The sequence below is a fragment of the Helicoverpa armigera genome, chromosome 11, assembly GCF_030705265.1.
Source record: "Helicoverpa armigera isolate CAAS_96S chromosome 11, ASM3070526v1, whole genome shotgun sequence".
In the NCBI taxonomy this organism is placed as follows: domain Eukaryota; kingdom Metazoa; phylum Arthropoda; class Insecta; order Lepidoptera; family Noctuidae; genus Helicoverpa; species Helicoverpa armigera.
In genome coordinates, this window is record NC_087130.1 from 2,590,404 (window position 1) to 2,614,915 (window position 24,512).

At 34.4% G+C, this 24,512-nt stretch overlaps 1 protein-coding gene across 1 annotated transcript in view; it reads left to right on the forward strand.

Moving 5' to 3' along the window:
* LOC110372012 (prolactin-releasing peptide receptor) overlaps window positions 1–24,512 on the forward strand; it is a 75,471-nt gene that overhangs the window by 12,572 nt on the left and 38,387 nt on the right. The window contains exon 2 of the mRNA XM_064036797.1: window positions 16,202–16,238. The gene's annotated coding sequence lies outside the window, so the exon portion shown is untranslated. The remainder of the gene's footprint in view (window positions 1–16,201; window positions 16,239–24,512) is intronic.

Sequence of the window (24,512 nt, forward strand, 5' to 3'; positions counted from 1 at the left end):
CTTTTGTGCAATCCCTGGCATCTCTCTGGCTTGTGGTCTGGTCCACGCAAAATTTCAGGTTCATAATATCAGAGCAAACTGATTATGATAATAAATTATTTAGTCCCATAATTACTACCAAAACAAAACAAGATGAGACACTGTCTATCATAACACCAAATTAACCAAGGACACTTGCAGACCTTGGAAGCTTACTTAACAAGAATAACAACGCCCAATTAGGCTGTAATAACCTAAATATCCCTATAGACATCGAATGTATTAGACGAAGCCACCAATTTGCTTCCAGAACATTCTTCACTTGATTTTTCTTCGCCCTTTTGGAGCCACGGGATAATTAATTCGTTTTCTGTTGTGTCCCTTACTATAGACACGAAGTAGGTGAGTACAGAAGGATAGCTTTGATTTAATGTGGATCCATCTAAACATTACTTGGAAGTGCGTTACATGTTCTTTATTGATCCTCCATTTTAAATATTTTTTACTATTTGGTATATTTACTAGTCTACTCAAAAATACTTCTTTCAATACCTACCTTATTTTGCTATGCGTTTACTACGCGTCATTGATCACCTTGTAACGAGCAGAAAAATAAATACTTACTATAATTTTTTAACGGAATTCTTTTAAATAGGTATGCCATATAACATAAAGCTTTTCCTTCTTGTAATCAATGCACATTTTATGTGTGTCATGTACGTATGATTCTACTTTTTGCACCAAACTGGCCTTTTGTTTTTTCTCCATTATGCATCTTTTCTCTTGTCTGAAACGTCGAGTTAACATCTGTTCCTTGATTGGCAACGTTATAGGGGCCCAATATGTCAGCCGTTCGAGATACTAAACCTTTCCATTCGATTAAGTTTTACGATGAGTGAACGCTCGATGCATTTTATACGTAGGTACCTTCTTTTTTTCTTTTGTTCTTTGTGATTTTTTTTCCTTTTCCTTTTGTGCAAGTTGAACGACGACAGGGAATTTTACTGAAGTTGACCTATTTTGGAAGACTGTTGGATGCATGTTGCTTTTACACTTTGGACTTTTGCATACAGCTTATTTAATGCGTGGTACTTTGTTGCATAGGTCCTTACTGTTTACCTAATGAGTGGAATTTGTAAATGGTGATGAATTCCACGGTTATGTCAACTTCTTAGATGTCAAGAGCATTTGACCACCAACAAGTTTTATATTTTTATGTAAATATAGGTTTAGTTTTAATCGTTTTTAAAATATCTTATTCTTTACTAAATAAAGAGCAGTAACGTGTTTCAGTACAATTCTATGTTCAGCCTCTCATTGATAGCAGCAGGCCTTAAATTACCTACAGATAGGTGCTTTACAAAATAGCTAGGTAAATAAACGCATATCGCCTACAATGCTTACTCACGAAGAAGACAAACTTCAGTACCTACCTATCTGCTATCCCCAAAGTTAAGATACTAGACCGTCAGTAATTGCAGTTATACAAGTTAGTAGTTACATAGCTAAGACTAGACTAACTAGCCAACTTAGTTACAGCTTAATCTGCACTTTCGTCCATGGTCCACTCATATTTGCTTAGTTGAATTCTACGTGAGCATCTTATTTTCAATGATAACAAAATTTAGTTTGAGATAATGGAAATAGATTCTTATTACCAAAAAAGTTTCTAAAAAAATCTATAATAATACTTCAGGAAAAATAACAGTTATCTCGCTACTTAAAAAGTAACAGAAATAAAAACGTCGATCATTTTCCAAGTAACAAAATGTTGGTACAGTATTAAAATTAAGAAACTTAATAAGACTAATTTAAATAACGAAGGTTCGGACCGAGATCCTAAGAAAAATAATCCTTGCGAACCGTTTTCGCATACCGAATTACTTTTATTAAAATCTCAAAATTATATTGAGGGGAAATGAAGAATTTGGTAGGCACACATACCATCTCGATACCTCCTAGTCACGCGACTTTCAACCTTATTATCACGAGCATAAGGTGGGTCAATATACCGGAAAAATAAGAAAAAATTTAGTAAAATAAATGAGTGTTCACACACCATCTCGATACCTCCTAGTCACGCGATTTTGAACCTTATTATCACGAGCATAAGGTGGGTCAATGTACCGTGAAAGTTAAGAGAAAAAACTTGTAAAACAAATGAGTGTTTCCTATCTTAGAGTGCCAATCAAATAGTAATGAATAAGCTCTTCGATAAGCTACAAGCCATGATGGAAGTTGGCCAATAGCCAAGTACGATACATAGGCGATTTATTGCAAAAACATTGTTTTAGAGTGATTGGCGTTTGTTTGTACCTCTAATTAATTTTTATTGAAAAGTGTTTTGTTTTCTAGGAGATGAGATTAGGAAATTGTTACTTTATTTTTATTACACTTGAATTTTTATAAATATAATAATTAGCATATACATACGTAATCGAAGCCGAAAATCGATCTCAGTGGCTTGCACTTGGACGGGCCTATGTCCAGCAGTGGACTGCGATAGGCTGATGATGATGATGATGACGTAAATAGCCTTTCTGATCCTATACAAGCTAATCAATGGCTAAATAATGTGTCATGTTTACAATAATAAGTGCAATGAAACTTTTTTGTAGTACGATTCTTATCAGGTACTTATATTAACATACGTATATGATTATATCAAAAATCTTTGCAACAATTTTGACTACAAATGAGTCATAAGTCAAACAAATCATATTATGTAAAGTTCTCTCATTCCGGCTTCTGATGCTACCAAATCCTTTTACGAAACTTCTTTGTACATACAAAACGAAATATTAATCAGTGTCAAGCTATTCAATGTTCATACAGTATCTCGTATGGCTGTGTGAAGACGAGAGCCTTATTGTCCTACTGCTGAAAGGAGTAATGATATGTGTATGTCAGGCTTCAGGTTCGAGTATCACAGTTTCTATTTGATAATAAGTTTCTTTAGTTCAATTAATATATTTACTAACCAACGTATTGTAAATTATTGGAACAGTTGATGCTTTTAACAAGTTTAAAATCCGCTTGTCGTGGAAATCACTTGCCTTATCCAGATAAAATATAGCCTATGTAAACCCGAGGACAGTGCAACTTGCAAACTGTGAAATAGTTTTTCAAATGGATTGAGTAGTTTCTGAACTATTAACCCGCCTACAAAGAAATACTTAAATAGACTCCTCTTTATTGGTATGGAAAAATGATCAAAATTCTATCAATTGAGCCCACAAGAGACAGCACCTAACTTTTGTGAAGTATAACGAGCCTAAACCTTACATAGGTATATACTTACCTACTCCTTATACATATAGGTACCTACGATTCTGGCTAGAGCCAACCGCTTGTGCTAATATCATAATATAATGCACGAACAATGTTTGCGCAAACACCGACGCCAATTAACTGAGTTTGTGGCTAATTACAACTTCCCTAATGTAGCAGTTATGACAACTTATTCTATGAATTTCATATTTTCAGCACTCAAAATTAATATTTCGACTTTATTTTTGGAAATACATGTTATTTTAAAATTCGCGTCCATTTATAATAATGTGGTTAAAATATCTGGCTGTAATTTACGTGTTAAAATGTTATGATATTAATTTATGGTTCCAATTAAATCCTAAGTGTTTACGTAAAATATTTTTGTGTCAGCATTTATCTACTAGCGTATTTTGACGTTGACGGTAAACAAAAACTATGAAAATAAAATAATATCATTCCATTATAAAAAGAAATACTTTTCTCCAAAATATGGCCGCAGGACATTTTGGACTAATTGTTCAGTTTGCATTGTGCAGGGAATTTCGTGGTAAGATTCCGCCAAAATTGTTCGCGAAAAAAATGTGCACGAATCGACAGGAATTCACTGCTCGAATATGTTTGCGCACAAAAGTTGCAGTTTTAGAAATGTTCTTCGGCAATTTGTTACTGTTTGTTAGAGCGAAAATACTCAAAGAAACACTTGTGTGCGTCACAGTTCAAGCCTATAAAATCTCACCTTTATATCGACACACTGAAAAAAATAATCATCAAAATCGATTAATAAATGAATGAGTAATCGCGTAACAAACATACAAAAAAAAACAGTTGAATTGAGAACCTCAGCATTTTGGGAAGTCGGTTAAAAAATACGTCTAAAAATAAAATAAATAATGTATAAATGTGCAAATATTCTCAAAAAGGAAAATATTTGCACATTGACATTGCATCACCAAAATCGATCAAGGCTAGTCATGTTACAATTTTGGTTCGATCCCCGTTATCTTTTCGATTGATGCAATATGGGCCGATAACGACATTCTGATAGCTGTCTGATATTCTAGACCGATTTTATGGATCAGTCTGCCATTCAACGAGGATATTAGAATACCATTATACTATACTTTTATTTATGACTAATTTTGGAAGAACAGGAAGCCGGCTTGCATTGTTAGTGTAAATATAGTTATCGATAAATATTTCGTGTCTATCCTAATCGTTTGATTTTGATAAGGATTTACTGATACCTATAACAAATCCCAGCCCTGATTGATGATTTTAGGTAATTTAGTGTAAAGAGCAAATATATGTACAATAAGGTAGTTCACCTTTGCCACCCATTAAGTACACCTAAGTACGTTAGAAGTTCTTTCCAATAGAAACGGTACAAAACAACAAAAAAAGGTAAAACAAAAGATAAGTAGTATTCTAAAGTATTGTGATTTTGAATCGTTGGTCTTACGGTGCTGATGTTTTAACCACAAAACTATGGCTGTTGATCTCAACTATTAACAGATAACCACAACATGTAACTCTGACACAATCAAGTTTAAAATCACCTTTTTATTACAAAAAAAAAGTGTAAATCATGTAACATGGCACCTACCAAAATTTTTTGAACTCAAAAACATCTCGAATAACACCGAGTAATCACCACAAAATATCTTTATCAAGCCCTAAACAACTTGCAAACGATATAAAAATCATAGTTCAGATTATGATCAAGCAACGTTTACTGCTAGCATTAGACTCTCGTTTATCTAATCCGGGAAATCTGGTATGTTTTATGTCTGTGCAATTTGTATGAAATTATGTTCGATTAGGTACAGTTAACCCGCTAATATGAGGTACGTAATGGGGTGATTCTTTTGTTTTGTTGTCTTAATCATCGTCAAGCATGGTGATAACTGTATCATCATTATATTGCAACGGTTTTGTGGGGCCTAGCATAGAAGATGATTACTTTGAGAAATAAGATAAATAAATAAATAAAATAATTAAGCTTTTTTGCAGCTGGTATGACTTTGTTTTGAAAAAAAAAAGAAATATTGGGTCCTTTTGTTTTCTGAATCATTGTTTTTTTTTTCACAATCGGTTTTTTCTGTCATTCCTTTAACTAATGCATGTAATTTTAGTCGAAATAGAATTAGCATTTTCAAAAGTTTGTATCATAATTCTTCGAACTATTATAAAGTATTCATCATCCAAGAACTCACAAACCTTCAATAATTATATTTTCTCCATATAGCTAAGTAAAAACTTTCGCCCAAACCAAGTTTAGAATGTTACCAAATAACTTGTTAGGCCTACGGAAAAAAGGGAACCGCGAATAAATTGAGTTCGCACACAATTTTGTAGCAAATCACCCTGTCGGAAGTTACTCGAAACATTTTGCCCACGCGTTTTATGCCAAATTGAAGTTCGGAGGCTTATTTATTGTTCCGTATGTTCGTTCGTACATCAATATTACTAGCACCTTTATAAATGAACTACGGTAGACGGAAAGGTGTCTATTTTGTATTGTTTCTATTAAAACACCAACCTATTGACGCCTATCACTAAAACTTATCAGAAAGCAATTTACTTAGTTTTTAGTGAAATTCAAAATATATCAAAATTTACCAGAATTTACGTTATTCATTTAAATAAAATACAGGATATAGGTATTTATAATAAGACCGTGCACTCAAATAGACTCAGGCTTGCCTCTTTCCTAATACCAAAATGTTCGTAATATTTTCCTAGTTCGTTCGTATTTTTCCTAGTTCATATTGTTTCCTAGTTCGTTCGTATTTTCGTATGTTCGTAATTTTGTTGAATTCTGTTCTCAATGTAGATAATGTTTTGATAGTCAAGAACTACGTCTGTTTCTCTAGAGATCGTGGGAAGATTGTGGGCGTCATTCATCTAGGTTTTAAAATGTTAATTATAATTGGACCTTGGTTTCTTTTATAATATAGTTTGAATGTTTTGTTACTGTGTATCGTGTAAGTTGTAAGAATGACCATGTTGTGAAAATACCTAATTTTGGTTTCGTAGAAACATAGATAAGTCGCTAAAGTATTCAATCATCATCATCATCTTCCTGCCCTGTTCCCAAGTCATTTGGGGTCGGCGCAACATGTCTTTTTCTTCCATTCCTCTCTGTCAGACGTCATACTTACATCCACTCCCTTCTGCTTCATGTCCTCTTTCAGGCAATCAATCCATCTTTTCCTCGGTCTACCTCTGCCTCTCCATCCTTCCACATTCATACTTAGCACACTCTTTGTAGCATGCGTTTCACACCGTCTCATCACATGCCCATACCACGACAAACGCTGACCTCTCATTTTTTCTGTCACTGGCGCTACTTTCAGGCTTCCTCTGATATACTCATTCCTCACTTTGTCCATTCTGGTAACCCCACACATCCATCTCAGCATTCTCATCTCTGCGACATGCACTCTTCAAGTATTCAAGTATTCTTTAAAGTATTCAAGTATAAGATTACATTATTAACATTACCTTGAACTGTAAATAACAAATGAATACCAAAAACATTGTGTTCAGGGCTAGCCAAGGAAAGAACCAAAACAGGCTAATACATTACTTATTAATATTTTCAAGAAATCATATCTAGGCTTCAAATGGCACCAAAGGTCATTAACACCAGAAAAAACAGAACGAAAAGTTATCCAAACACGTATTGTAGTTTTTATTTACTCATGATGAAACATTGAAATTGAAATTGAGCAAGCGTGGTGATTAATGCTCAATCCTTATCCTTATCCGTGTAAGAGGACGCCTGTGCCCAGCAGTGGGACGATACAAAGGTTGTAACACAACATGCTTGAAAAAAACGATGTTTTTTTTAAATAGGGACCCCTTTCACACACGGTCTATTAGCCCCACGGTTAGATATTAAGTAATTAACTTGTGTTGTGTGCTAACACAACTTATAAGCTACGTACACAATTATAGATACTCAAGTTCGGCATTCCGGCATGGTAATCATTACGCTAGCGGGGTTATTAGACGTAAAGAAACACGTCAACGTGTAGAGTTTGAAAAATATCCGCCATCAAACATGACGAATCATCAATATTTGATAAAGAAAGGCTTCATAAAAGTCGCTTGCCTCTAATTAAGCCTAGTCTGATTGCTGCAAACAACGCTGATTGCAGTACGAATAGGATTTAAAATCGTCCCATAGTCCCGAGTACTACCGAGTTACGAACGAGGTAGCATTTTGTGATCGTCCCCGATAGTTCTAGAATTTTCCATCCATTGCCGAAAATCTGCAGGTACGGAAAGAAAATTTTCGACAAATCCCCGAGCTTGCAAAAACGTCCCTTCAAACAGTTACCTATTGTTCGAACGGTACGGTTGTATTTTGTTTTTAATGGACTTAATTTAGATTTCTCTTATGAACAGGTTTGGACCGACATGCAATTACAATAGTGATTAGGGACGAAAATAAGTTTTAGGAAATGCTAAAAATATTTTTGAAAAACAATCTCGATGAAATGTAGTTTGATGAAGCAGTAGTAGGTACAATTTTAGTATTTTAGTTTCGGCATATCTGAAATTCAACAAAGAAATTTTTTGAATAGGTACTAAAAATATATTTCAAACTGAAGACCTACTGGGTATCAATCTATTTTTTGTTGACTTTATTTGGCCGCAGCACTATTCCGGAGTAAATTATACTCTAGAATAGCTTTAAAATACGTTGCTGACTAAATAAAGTCATCAAAAAAATTATAGCTACTTAAATTGATACTCAGTAGCTTGGATTTGAAATATGTTTTTTTTTACCTATAAAGTGTGTATAGGTAAAGGTATAACCTCATGCTTTGTCGCATAGCAAAGAGCGTGAACGTCACGTGAAAATCCTGAACGTTCGTACATTCACTTCGTAAATCATTTGATGATTTCTTAATAAGGTCTGCAAAATTCGTAATCAAAGGACACGACTTACGACCTCATCAAAATTTTTTTTGTTATTTTATTATTATTTATTGTCGAAAATGAGACGAAACGAAAACTTTATAATACATACATTCACTTGTAACGAAACCATAGCGCGATCTAATTCGACGCCAACGCCATCTATCGAGCTATGAGACAACTTTGACATGTTCTGTTGCACAAACTTCATCATCTGTTTAGCCTTATGCCAACTATGTTGGCGTCTGCATCCATTTTAACAGGATACAGCTGAGTAGGTACCATTACATGGAGTGACTGCCTCTCTGACCTCCTCGACCCAGTAATCAGGGTCACCCGACAACCCTTGGCCGGACTGGTTGTCAGACTTGCTGGCTAAGATATTGCGGAAGTTATGTCGTCAAAATATTCTTAGTTAATTCAAACGTATGACTAACTGGTGTTTTTAATTAATGAGTTTTTGTCTACAATATCAAGAATTTTGCACTAAAACTAAAAACCCTTCAGTTCTTCTGTTATACGTCAGCAGTTTCATTTATCATAAATAGCGAATTCAAACTTCTGTAAATCAATAACCGGCTGTAATTGGCACTGCATAGAGTTAGAAGTATCAATCAAAACCACTTATGATCACATTACTACCTACCTACAATTTTTTTTTGCATAATAGTGGAATTTAATAACCCACACGAAGAAGGCGCGGGGAAAATAGCATTTTATACCTAACCTAAGGGTACATTTAGACGAAACAGACGAGGTAGCCTCATGATAACAGTCATCATCCTCCGAGCCTTTTCCCAATCATGTTGGGGTCGGCTTCCAGTCTAACCGGATTCAGCTGAGTACCAGTGCTTTACAAGAAGCGACTGCCTATCTGACCTCCTCAACCCAGTAACCCGGGCAACCCGATACCCCTTGGTTAGACTGGTGTCAGACTTACTGGCTTCTGACTACCCGTAACGACTGCCAAGGATGTTCAATGACAGCCGGGACCTACAGTTTAACGTGCCATCCGAAACACAGCCAATGGTGTCTAAGATATACTTAGAAAGTACATACAAACTTAGAAAAGTTGCATTGGTACTTGCCTGACCTAGGATCGAACCCGCGCCCTCGTACTTGAGGTTGGTCCTTTACCCATTAGGCCACCACGACCTTTACCCATTAGGTACCAGCTTCTAAAGTGCGGGTGGGTTGGTTCGATTCCATGTTGAGTAAGTACCATTGTTACTCCTCTGGGTTATCGTTTGAATCGGTACTTGTAAATGGTTTACTACGTATTTCAGGTAAAAAAAAAATCAAAGTAAAATCCCCTAAATTTAAAGCATTGGTCAAAATAATGTTATAGAATGGGGATAGAATGAGCATTATTCCGTTTAGTTTTAAAGCTCTCTAAGCCACGTTAATAAACGATAGAATATGTTAAGTATGCAAGGACTTTGCGATTCTATGAATGTCAAGCCTCCATTTGATTATAAATTAGAAGGAAAGGACCATTTAGTTCTAGGAATGCAAATTGGTTTTCGTAACTGCTGTTATCCCTAAAGTTTTAAATAAGTTAATGAATAACAAACTGTTTAATTTTATGGAAACTGCTTTTAGAAGTTTAGGTTTTAATTGAAAGTTTTGGTCGTGTTATGTTATTTAAATTAGATATTTAATGTCCCGTCAAAATGAGGTTTTTAATGGGTTACACTATTTGACGTCTCGCAAATATGATCAGTGGTGTGGTCGTACATTTTCACTATTGGGAAGATATTAGCTGCCAACTTCAGAGGAAAGGTTATTTAACAGAAATATGTAGGTAGGTATAATAATGACTTTTCTGGTAGGAGACAAAATTGTAGCTAGAAGAAAAGCAAGAAAATTCAAAGTCAGATGAGTCTGTGATACTATTCATAACAGTTTAATAATTGTATAATCTCTTAATGATCAAATTCCAAAAAATTGGCATGTCTTGTAACCTACGAGAACATTCTACCTGAAGTTTAGTTTTATGCCTGTTTGGGGTTGCCAGATTAATGTGCTCATGGCAGTATTTACTCCATATTTTTCATGAACATTTCATTCACAATCAAGCGAAATTGGTTCTCTAACAGCAAAATACGGGCAGATCCGGGGCGTTAATTATAGGCTGTGTCGAAGACAGAACAAATTCAATGGATTACTGACCTCTATGAACTCCCAATCAATTTTGTGGGGTCCTGTTTTAGAAAGGATCAATCATGATTGGTTTAGGAAGTTTAGTTTCAATCCTGTTTCAACTTTCAGGCTTTTAACGTCCCAAAATAAGTTTTGCATAAAACATTTTAATTTAGTGTGACATAGTGAGAGCTTTTGATGTTAATGTGCTTTTAAAGGATTAATTCATTATTAATTTTGGTTACTTAAATGATCTGAAAATACCAAAATAGAATTGCTCAAAATAGATAATGTTATCGTTTTATGTTCTCTAGAATGGGAAAAAATTAAGAAGCCTCATCCGTATTGAGAACCTTAAAATTGTTCGTGATCGGCTGAAAAGAATTATTACATTTGCCAAAACGTGATTGTTTTTTTTTTTATTTTTGCTCCGATATACAACTATTTCCTGATTTATTAAATTATTTATTTAGAAATAAAGATTTTAAACAAGTTAAATAATTATTTATAACCTACCATTATCATATTTCACCCGTAAACACATAAACCTTCCTACAACATTTCACGGCACAAAGTGCTTGTAATGATGCCATTAAAAACAATAAATTAGCAACAGTTTTACTAAAATTACTCAATTAATTTAATTAATGGACTGGTGCTAGTTTTAAACAAACATTTTCAGTTGAAATAATCAAGAAATACTCGGCTTTTTTTTTCAAATTGAATTTGTACCTTTTTTCATATCATAATAGGCATTAATATGTAAGTACACTATATTTACAAACTTAAACTACGTTACTAAAAATAAAATACTATACATAAAACATAAAAACATATTACTTTTTCCATATTACGCATGTTTAGTAGTAGTTACTTGTTGGATTACTTAAATAATTGTAATGGGAACTCCAAAAAATATTAGCAAATAGACAATTACGTATACTTACTGTTCTTTGTTCACATGTGTTGAAATGTGAGCGCTACCCGTTTCCCACGAAAATGGGACATAAATACATTAACAAAATGAAGAAAATAAGCACATGATTTGCAGCCTTTTCGCGAAAACCTTTGTCGTTTATTACCAATTATGTGGGATAAGGAAAATCCTTTGTACTTTAATGTAGGTGTTCTCAAACGAGGCCACGTATAAGATCTGCCGTCCTCGTTTGAGTACAAAATCTCATAATGCCAGTTCACGAACCTGTGCTCTAGTTTAGTAAACAAATTGACGATTGGACGTGCTGCCTCAAATGGAGCCAGTAAATTCAATTAGAGAATTCGACGGATTCTAAAATCGAATAGTTATTAATGAACTGTAGATGGAAACGTTGCATGTTGTTTTAAACAAGCTTTTGAGTTGCAGCTGTTAAGAATAATTATATACAGTACAAATACGAGTAACAAATGACAAACGGTAGACAATCAATCCAATTGAGCATTATGCGAGACAGTAAGTGCCTGGTTTTCAACTAATAGCTGCTTCTTGATTTGCTTACTAAAAATAGATTTTTGACATCAAATCGGATAGATAAAATATTACTGTAACCATTGTACATGTCATAGTTATATACACAAACACATAGCACCTACATATACATATGTATAGTTTGAGAGCACATTGCGAGTCTCACCACCTATAAACCAGTAGAAAATATTTTCACATATTCCTACATAACGACCCTGTTTGATTGCAAGTTACAGTATGTTGTACCCCACTAATGATTACACGGCTTAAAATAACCCAGTTCTCGTACTTTTAGGGTTCCGTACCCAAAGGGTAAAACGGGACCCTATTGTTTTCGCTCCTCTGTCCGTCCGTCCGTCTGTCACCAGGCTGTAGGTATCTCATGAACCGTGATAGTTAGAGAGCTGAAATTTTCACAGATGATGTATTTTTGTTGCCGCTATAACAATAAATACCAAATAAATATTTTTGGGGGCTCCCATACAACAAACGTGATATTTTTGTCCGTTTTATAAATAATGGTACGGAACCGTTCGTGCGCGAGTCCGACTCGTACTTGGCCGGTTTTTGTTTCAAGATTTGTTGCTATACAGCGAGAAATTGCACGATGAAAGAGATGAAATATGATCGTGCTTCTCAGTTTTGACAGATCATTAGTTATTAGACTGGGAAGCTTTGTTCTACTGACGTGCTCTTGCATTTTAATTTAATTTGAATGTAATTATTCTTTGTTTCCCAATTACATTATATTTATCTACATAAACAGTATAATATTTTTATTAAAATTGTCCAAACTGCTATTGAGGTTGATACTTTGATAGTAAACTCAAACTTATATTAGTATTATGTTATTTTATAAAACAAAAAGTTTGTTTCATATCAGAATGATACCTATCAGTTCGATTGGAATATTAAAGGCTCGAGCAGACCGGATGCGTATGCGTAACCACGCGCGTAGTCACGCGCGTAGTTACGGCGTAACCATGAGTTGTAATGTATGGAAATGTATGAGACAGGCCACACCGCTTGCGTAACGTAGACACGCGCGTCGTTACGCAAGCGGTGTGGCCTGTCTCATCCATATTACAACTCATGATTACGCCGTAACTACGCGCGTGACTACGCGCGTGGTTACGCATACGCATCCGGTCTGCTCGAGCCTTAAAACTGCGTTACATAATTATTTATTAAAGAAGGTAGGTATAAACTATGCTGTTTTTATCCGGTTGCACGAAATAGTTTCTACGGGGAGTTGGAATTATTGCAGCTGAGTTAATTTAGTACACAACCACATTATTCTGACCAATTGAGACCAAACTTTTGCGACAAGAACATCGTTGTGACAATTTGAGACCATAAGTACTACCAATTGCCAACGAGTACTTTAGATCAAAGCAAAAAAATCTGACGATCGTCAAGGCAAACCTAGTAGGTACATACCTGTACGCATGTTACATATATTAGACAGTATATATTGAAATGTTCCTAAAGATTGAGTGGTTGGAACTAATTGCTATCATTTACCGTCATTGGTCCCATCCTCAGACCTATTGAACGTTCGTTTTCGCTATTGTGGGCCTTAAAATAGATAGTTCGAAATAGACCTATAGGTGAGGTACTCTAACGACTCATTCAGTACGTATGTCTATTACAATCAAATTAATAGGGTATCGAGTTGCTATTAGTCTAAAATTGGAGCAATAGTTTACTATTTGGAGGTATTCAAACTTCTGTTTGTAGGTGAGGAGTGAAGAGAGATTGTGGTATTATTCAGTAATTGGTGGTTCTAGTTTATCTGCTAACTAACTATAAGCCACTGAAGGGATTAGTCTTGTCGTGGATGTTAATATATCGTTGATGAAAATTCAATGGTGATTTCTAAAAGTCAAAATTACATACGTAGTACAAAAACAGGTTGTGTTCATTTGTTTAAAAAAATGACATAAAGATATATTTATTTTTATATTCTCAACTTTTCAATCAAATTACATTTTTGGATAAATAAGAGAAGTTTAGTGTTTTTTTTTGCATTAGAGATGAACCAAAGTTTATTGACTTGAATAAAACATGCAATCTAAGCCATAAAACACCAATGACAACTAGAAAAAATACGGGAAAAGGTAACATAATTTATACTTGAAAAAAAAAAAACTTGGAATCACCTTTATTAGACAACATTATACATACGGTAGCTTCGTTACAAGCTCATTAGCAGGCCATTAGGCCGTTACTACACCTACCGATATATGGGAGGTGCCTTCTAGGAAATAATTGCTAAATGTGTCATATGGTAGGCGCGTAATTTGTAATCGAATTTGGTGCCTAGCGACGTACAGGGGACAATATGTGAAGTGGGTGCGCACTCTTTCTTGAAAAATTAAGTGATATTGTGCTATGAGTGTACTTGATTTTACGGGTATAATATGGTATTATAATGATGATACGTAAGTGTGATATTTTGCGTATTATTAAAGTTTTTATTATCCATGATAAGATGAAGGTTTAAACTTACTTATTTTGTTAGTGTTTCATCCAAAACAGATGTTTTCTTTTAAGCGCTTTGTACTACTTGTGACTTGTAAGATACTTCTAATGTGAAAGTATAGGTGTTACTTACCTTCTCTCCACGGTTTCAACTGCAAACTGCATCCCGAGCTAACTAAAAAAAAGTTCCCGCATATGGATACAAAATAGCATACTAGGCATATGATTCCGATAAATAAGCTACCTGCATCAAACCCATCCAGTGACTTTTGCGTGAAAGATGAACAAACATACATGCATACTTTCGCGTTCATTAAATTAGTAGGATACGACGATTTAATTATAAATTCAACCCTTGTCCGCGAGCCACGTATGTAGTCACCCTTGGTCAAGATGGCCAAATCGGTTGTACTAGATTTACGACACAATTTAGTCGGTGACCCGAGAAGCGGGTCAAATGGTACGTCATTATATGTCGTCTATAGGAATAGGTCCATACCTATTCCTGAATCTTCTCAAATCTTTACCGATCTTTATTGAAATTATTGCATCAGGATAAATTGTCTTTTACAGAAACAATGCAAAATTAATTTTGTACAGGTTTCTTGAAAACAAAGATGTCTAGCTCGTTAGGTAAGATTTGAACTCTTTAGATACGAAAATTATACAGAAGCAATGCAAAATGAATTTTGTACTGGTTTCGTGAAAAGAAAGATGTCTAGCTTGTCACTCAATTATTAAGATTTGAACACTTCAGATACGCACTCCAAATAATAAAAGATCTCAAGTATTAGTTAATAACTTACTTGCGATTACGACTTTTAACATAAACCATGTCTGAAGAACCTGTATATAGATTTTTCGTCTTAACTACTGAGCTAACCTCATATTACAAACTAACGCAAATAACAAAATTTTCATTCATATTAAAACCACATTATACAGTATAAATCATATACTAAGGTACACTACAGGTACCGTATGTTATGCAGGAAATCAGAGGTACAAGCTACCCGCAAACATCCGCCGGCCGCCGCTTTGTACCGGTAGCGGTATGAACCGGTTTCAACCGGCTAGCGCAATTATGTTGTATGAAATATTAGTTGTGTGCTGAAAAATTGTTGAAGAATTCGTGAAGCTTGGAAGTTGAAATTACTGTTACTTCTATGTTGTTAAATGTATGTTAGATAAATATTTTTTTTTGGGCATTGCTACACAAATTAATCTTTTAATAGTACATGCAAAATGTCAACGTGTATTTAAAATATATGTACCACAAAAATCATAAATTAAAGAATATCAAAGAGTCCTTTATAGTTCTGTGAAATTAAAAACTATTTTCACAGCAAAATACGGATTACATCACAAATGAAAATTGATACGCTAAATATCACTTTTCATGTTAATCATTGATTAAAAATTTTATTGTGGGTGCTGAAAATATTAACGAGCTAATGAACGTGAACAACTTTCAGTTAATATCAAATTAACTTATTAAATTACATTAAAAACCCGATGAACATTGACGTCAATTAATAGGACAAATTACGGAATTAATTTTGTCAAACAATTAGTATTAAAATTTTATTGAAGCCAATACCTGTACAAAAGCTTGTAAATGTAAAACTCAAAATATAATTGCAAAATGCATGCAAGGTAATTTGACGAATATTTTTATGACAAGAGCAAAAATTAAGCTATCTATATATATATAACTATCTGACTCTAAAGTATTTTTTCAAATCGGATCACTACTTAGTTCCTGAGAGCGCGTTCAAACAAAGTAACACTTCAGCTTTCTAATATTAAGTTCTACTTAATTGTACCAGTTACCCTGCAGGTATACTTTTAGATAGTCTATATTATATTTTTCTCTTTAACATAAAATTTACTCTTCAACACATAACTCATTTTACCCTATTTTTCCAGATATCGCAACAGCACCACCAGTGACCGCCTCCCAAACGTAAGTTCGAAAAACTATTTTCCAAAAGAATAAAACTCGTATCATTTAGTTACGGTCGACCGCCGTCACGTACAATCAAAAAGAAAACAGTTTGCCCAATAAATATTACTCTCACATGATAGATTTTCTCGATAAACGCCTGTTTCTATTACGATTCGATTTCGGCCACAATAAATAACCTAATTTTTGTTCTCGATTATTTGTTAAGTTTATTAGTAATGCTTAAGAGTCTCACACACTGAAGAATAAACTGTTGACCGACTGTTGGCCCGATGGTTGACCAATATTTTTTTTAACCCATTAGAAGTCGATGTACTCGATTGAGTACAGTCATATTAATAAAATTTAGGAATATGACTGAAAATTATTATTAATCATAATAAAAAAAAAAATGTCATCTTTGATTCTAATCACAGTTTTCAGTCGGTCTGATACCCGCTGTATACTTGATCTTTGTAAACAAATCATACCATTTATTCGCGCAATATGCGTAGGTACTACCATTCATTTCCATACTAATTTATGAGCTCGAACAAGCTATCGGCCCAAAAGCTGGTAGTAAGCAATTTACTATCAGGTTTTTTAGTGTTACAATACTTAAATGGCAAAAATATGTATATCAATTGTCAGGACAGCTGACCACCCGTTATCAAAGATAGATTTATGCGACATAATATTTCGGGGAAATTGCACTGTCGGTAAATTAAATTCAGTTGTTATCATTGAACTGTATTCATAATTCATCTGAATGGATTTGGTATTTTACCTGAACCTGGTATTCGAAACTTTAAATAGAATCTGATTAGTGGTAACATATGAATCGCTGCTGCGGGAATATGCTCAATAATTCTCAAAACAAAACATATAAATGTTCAATAATAAAACCCACAAGTAAACAAATTACATAAATGTTAAATCCGATTGGAGATAAATTAAAAATAATTGATTCAGCCATTTCACCTGATCCCGGATAAAACATAGTCTCAAATTGAATGTGGCTTTATATTGGTAAAATTATACCTATTTCAAAATCTATTCAGTATACCCAGAGATAACTTATTTCATTCCAATATCATAACATTCAACTGGATCTATCAATCAAACAAATGACTATACAAATGTAATATAAAGAATCCCCAAAAATTCAAAAAACCGACATTGAGAAACAGCCACCGTAAATCATCGTATATGACGAAACTACCCCCCTAAAGACAAAGGATAAACAGCTTGAACCGCACACTGATATAACTATTCCCCAAAGCATAACCGGCGCAGGTCCAATCAGGGTCCAATTGGACCATAATTCGGGTTCAAAGCATGGACCGCAACGAAATAGTGGAGTAGAGGCCAAACCTAATTGATACGGTCCACTCAACTCTTAGCGTATGAATATACTAAGTACTTGTACAGTGGCATGGATATTTTATATGCGAAATATAAGAAGGGTGTCTAGTTTGTATTTCTGCCGCCTGGCTTCTCTATGCTACAGTTTTAAAATTTTATTTTGGTCTGTGGTAATCTTGTCTCGGCCCTTTTCCAAAAATGGTTGAACCGCAAGCATATTTTATGTTAAAATCAAATACTGGTTTTTATTTAGTAAATTCGAGAAGAAGTTCGTAACCAAGTGACCACCGCACAGGCCGATATATCATAAGGTGGAATACTCTTGTTTTTTCAGTATCAGGGATTTTGCACACGCGAAAAAGATGTAGTGGATCAGGCTAGCTTATAAAGTTATGAGAATACTATGTTACGCCGAAAATCATTGCATTATTCATACTCAAAGGCCACATATCTACTGTAATAGGCCAACAACTAACTTATCTTGTCACGTTCGGCATCACATTGCCAAGTCCCATCACGTTGTTTACACGCCTATGTTAACGAATCTTACTTCTTCTCCATATTTATTTTTCTTCAAAAAATATCTTGGAAAAACTTCAGGTGAGAATTTTAAACAGAAAACATTTTTCTAATATTTTTCTTTCTTATTCTGTCAACAAGACGTGACACAATGCAATTTTTTTCAATAGAAAATTACTATCATAGAGAAAAATTGAAAATATTCTCCATTTTTAAGTCAGGTAAAATATATAATAACTTATATGCGCTAGCAAAGTTCAAAGATAAAAATGTCAATAAAAAGTTAGTTCTGATATATAGCTAAGTATCTTAGAAGTCATAAATCGTCTGATAAAGTTAGTTTTCTAAACATACGCTCTATATCTTTAAAGGAAAAACAAAAAGTTATTGTTGTCTAGAAATTCTTAGTACGGTGTGGTAGTTTGAAATATTGCTTTTGAAAACAAGGATGAATTTCAGTTAACGAAAATGTCGTTTACTTTTAAATATTTTCATCATTTGGGTGTCAAAATTTTTATTATGTTTGTACCATATTCAAACAATGTCGTAGTAAAACTTTAAGAGAGTTTTGAGTCACAATTTTTAATAGCTCTTCCATTAAAAAAGTAACATTCTTGCTTTATTAAATCATCAATTTAATATGAAAAATAAATAAGCAAAAACATATTTATGCAAGAAAATGCCACAGGTTTCCTTGACTATCTATACAAGTTAAAACCATGACTGTGTGGCTTGCCGCCATATGCAAGATATTGTCGGTAGTAAAACTGATTTTAAAGCCCATTAAAGTTTTATATCGGAATAAATAAATCTTAAAATCTTGTCTTTAAAATTCTAATTACATTCCCTATGCCAATATGTTATATGAACGGATACCATAAGCTCATATTTTCATAGATACATAATCAATTAAATTCTTTGAAGAATGTGCGTCACATTTTTTGCAAAGGCAAGTCAAATAAAAAACTATAAGACTTAAATAATTAGTAATAAGTACTCGTATCCATCCAGAACATTGTTTACATACAAGAAAAACAACCTATATTCTCTATGGAGGAAACACGAGAAAAAAAAAAACAATTGAAAAACATTCGCGCCCAATTTCCCGCTCAATTACATTTGGTCAAGATGGCCGCCTCTCGTACTCGAGACGAGTGATCGTGAACTGAGCATTAAGTATGCTTTTCCTGATTTATTAGCACATATTGTGTATTGATTACGAAACTCATAAATGTTTGCAAAAGGGCCTTATTAAGGGCGCAATAATAATAATAAGTATTGTATTGGCTAAAGAATGACTTTGTTTGGAAAAAAGTTTGTATAGGCAGATCGAGAGGCCAGTATTTCAAGCGTTTTATTGCTTTGTTTATATATTTTTGGATGATTTTAGTTTTCAAGTGCCAATTAATGCAATAAAAATATTTTTTTTATCATTTATTTATTTTCTAACATATGATTTACATTTTTAAATATTAAATATAAAAATAAAAAACATTTAAAAATATAAAAAATAGGTTGCCACCGATATCGGGCACAGGGTCCAAGGTACCGGTGGTTAGGGTCCCAGAGACAGAAACCTCCTCACAATACGTGCCGTATCAAGGAGTACTGCCTTCTGAATCAGTCCCTTGATCCAGCCGCCCAACGAGAGCCTCCTGAGGTGTTCGTCGAGGCTCTTGGCTATTAAACCATTGGCCGTAACGACAATCGGCACAACAACAGCCGTGTCGACACTCCACATGGCGACAACCTCGTGCGCTAAGTCGAGATACTTTATTTGTTTCTCTTTCTCAGCTTTCACAAGGTTCTCGTCATGCGGAACGGCGACATCGACTATCATCGCGCGGCGCGCTAATCGATCTATCACCACAATATCAGGCTTATTGGCTACAATAGTCCTGTCAGTGATGATAGATCGATCCCAGTACAACGTGATATGGTCCTTTTCGAGAACTGGGTCGGGCGCATACCTGTAGTACGGTACCTCAAGGTCTACAAGGTTGTATTGCAGAGCAAGCTGCTGGTGGATAATCTTGGCCACTTGGTTATGTCTGTGCAAATATTCACCATTAGCCAAACGAGAACAACCAGATATAATATGTCTGATAGACTCACCCGGATGGTGACATGCCCGACATATGTCAACCGTCCCGTCTTTCACGATATATCTCCGGTAGTCAATAAAAATATTTATTGTTATTGTAGTGAAATTCAATATTCGGAAACCCGAGTTGTTAATGAATTAAAATAATTCCGAGAGGGTTACTGCTAATCATTTGAACAAAATGACTAGCGGAGATGTCATATATAACGCAAAATCTCCTAAAAAAGTAACGCTCTAAGATGTATTGTTTGGGGGACGAGGAACACATTTTTTTAACATTATTGTTGTTGTCAATGCATAATAATTTTTGAGAACAATAGTAAAAGCTTATATTTGAATAATATGTTTTTTGAGTGGGAGCAGCCTCGTATATGTAGTCCATGACATTTAGTTTGATATATGCAATCAAAGAAAGAATTTTCAGAATCAAATCAGTACAATTTAGTGTACAGGTAACCAGTGAATTAATGTCATACAATACCCAGAACTAATAGTATCAAATATTTCATATGAACGTGATCAATTTCAAACGGAATTACACGTACTCGCATAAAATAATAATTTAATAATAAAGCTTTAATAAATGACCAGTTATCTGGACTATTGTCTGTACTTAATTTACTATGGTAACATCCTATTAACATTATAAACGCTTAATCGTATTATCACACTTCACGTCACATCACACTTCACTCTTCACACAACATCACATCATACTTGACACTTATCACACTATCACATCACACTATCACATCACACTATCACATCACACTAAAATATAAAGGTGACAGTTTGTATGAATGTTCGTCCCCTTTCACACCGTATAAATATTAACTAAATGAATCTTGATGAAACTTGGCATTTACATAAGTTAAGCAAGTTATTTTGATGCTTAGGTTACTTTTTATCAGAGACCGGGAAGTATTTTCTTCCAAAAGCGGGTGAAACCGATGCCAAAAGCTAGCTAGATATTAAATCCCAAACAATTTGACGACAGACTAACCACTGAAACAAGTCGTGAAGCGCAACCTTTGTAAGTAAACAGTGACGGCTAAGCTTATGTTTGTGTAAGCCTCACCTTTCCGACTGTGTGTCAAGGCTTTACTGCCAGTCAGCAGTTTATCCACGTGTGATTTTTGTTTGACTTACCAGACTTTTAGATGGTGACAATTATGTTAAATTGTCATACCTAAGCTTTCTATTATATATATTTGTACTTTATTGCATTCAGATTTATACCCGATAGAACAAAGATATGGGTTTTCTTTCCGCAAAACTTAAAGTGATAGAGATTTGATCAATATAAACTGTTTACTTGTACAATATCCATTACGAAACTGACTGATTGACAATGGTTTCGATAAATATGTATGTGTATTTTTATTGGACTCAGATCATACATTTTACAAAGGAATACTTTACCTACTCAACTTTATTGCAAAAAGCCTACATTTAAGTAACCGAATTTAAAACTCAAAATAAATGCAGCATAAAATTCACAAAATTCAACCATGCGAAAAGTAAGGTAGTTGAAAGTTCATTCAAAGTGAGTACTTTACTGAGTTCAGTCAGTCGGCTGTGAGCTTGCGTGGGGGTAGGACGGCTACCGACTTTAATTTTCATTCGCGTACATTCGAAAGTCTGAATTGGAATTGATTTTCAATCAAAACTATTCGATAGAGCAAGCTCTTTCAGGTTTTTTAAGTAAGGCATCGGTAACATATTCATTCATAAACATACATAAGTACATGTAATAATCAAAATAATGTAATACTAGTGCTTACTTTTAACGAACTACTATAATTACTACTATCTACGTACTTTAGTTATCTGGTACTACATATAGATAAATAGATAACATTATATTGTATGACTGAACCACCTATGTATAGTTATTGATTGATTACTCACTGCTGAATTGATAAAGCAAAAAAAAATTTGGTCTGCAATTGGTCCCGCCCTACGATTGATGGGTCTTCCTCGTAACGTCAATGAATTCGAGTAATAGTTTCAGATATATGGGTTCATAAACAGTTTCATAAAATCTTAATGAAATTAGTTTAAAATACAGTAAAAGTTTCAAATTATTTTCATTCACCAGCTCATTTTCATAACCCTCTTCCTAGAAATTAGACCGCGAATCGTTAGTTATCTAACACTAAAATATTTTCTCAAATCAGCCCTGTTATTGATATTACTTCCTAAGATTAGTGTGCGTGCAAACTCTGATTGACCACACTCCTTAATCATCGCCTCTATATTCACACGCTAAGGATTGAAATTGAGATAAAGATAGAAGCTCGTTTACCCATCTTCTCAATGAAATTCTGCTTGGATGCATGCATAAGGCTGTTAGTAACAACGTTATCTAAAAAAGCTCAACGTAAACTTTCACAAGCCATATTTATTTATCCACGTTAGCAGACACGGGTTTCCCGTGCAGCGATGAATGAACATAATTCTTCCTCACTTCTAAGAACAAAAGAATATTAAAAACAAAACTTTTACGAATGGTTTCCATCAAAACGTGGAATGTTCCAGTAGTTACTTACACACTGCAAACTTTAAGTCGGCCGATAGTTTGATCGGGCGCTTGATTAATATGGAGATATATGGGAGTGAGCACATAACAACGAACAGGTTTTTGACCGGTATCAGGTCGACTAGCAAGCGCAGCGTAATACGTCCACCAACAAGGTGGACAGTTGACCATATAAAGGTCGCGGGAAGACGCTGGATGTAGGTCGCTTCCAACAGATGTCTGTGGGGATCAAAGGGGGAGGCCTATGTTCAGCAGTGGACGTCCTATGGCTGAGATGATGATGATGATAAGGTGACTAGAAAATTAGAATGAATTCAAGATTTTCTTTAAAAAAAAAATTAAACAATCTGGTCGACTGTCGACCGACTGCTTAGTCTCCAATGTGCGGGTACGCTAAAAATAACAAAATAAACATAAACTGCAATAAATCATCGTTTAGCATTCAAACGGTTTCTGTACCAATGTTTACAAAAACTACGGATACTATTGGAAAATCTTATTTATTTCCTTTACCTTGTATTCTAACGGATAGAAAAACAGACAAAGAATATTTCGTAATTTAATGTATTTTTCTAACTGTTCTTTATGACCTAACCAACGTGTTTACAACTTTAAAAAATGCAAAGGTAAATCAATAAGGTATATTTATTTAATCTCAATTATTAAACATTTATGATGCAGATAACTGCACACACACTGATCTAGGCACTTTCACACTAAAGGATTTTCGCATGCTATGTAGGTATATGCTCTATTTGGACAAAGAGCGACATCACTTTCAAATTCAGATATTTTAGGAATAAAGCAAAAAATATCTTTACAAATTATTTTATGAAAACAAAAGTTTTATTTCATCTTCACTTTCCTTAGTGATCCCCTTTCTTTCTATATTTTAAGTGACCAAGTATTCTCGTTGTCAACATGAAAAACAACGTCTATTTAGTAGAAAGAGAACGAATTGCCAGATTGATCTAGCCGTATCAATTGTGGTTCGAAACATTGACTAATGTTTGACTATACTAGTGCTAACATTAGGCTAGATTGTTTTCTTTGATGGTTTTTAGGGTTCCATACCAAAATAGTTGAAAAAAAACTAAATCGTTTGTAAGATGCATTTGCAGACAAAAGCCGTAAAATATGACAATCAGTCTTACCATGGGGTATTGAGTTGCCATATTAATCCTTACATTAAGACGCCAGATAGAAAATCGGGCCATGTAGAAAACACTTCTGGTTTACTGCACAGACCCCAACACGAAAAGTGGCAAATAGTAATATCCGGTACTGATATAGTAAATGCAAATGTAGCACCCTGTCTTTCTGCTTGACACGCTTTTATGCCGGATCTACTAAAAACTAACACACAGGTAGATCGAAGCCTCGGAAGGAACATAGGCTACTTTTTATCCTAGTGCGGCAATACCCCTTGAAACATGGAAGGAACCGCAGGGCACAACTAGTCTACTCATAAATACCTATTTTGACACCACCTGTCCACAAAGCTTTTCTAAAGATGCTTACAACCTTTACATACAAAAGAACAGTCTAGAATTGAGACCTTACTCCCTAAGATGTCTATCACAAAACCTTAGGGAGACAGGTGAATACGTCTAGTCTGAAGATATTTTTATTTATATTCAGATGCTAGTCTAAATAGAGTTTTTTATTCTGTTGGGAGTGCTACTTCGAGGTTTTCTTTTATGTGTTTGTTGTAGGATAATAAGATGTAGCTCTTTTGTGTAAATGGCAACACTAATTTCCGATG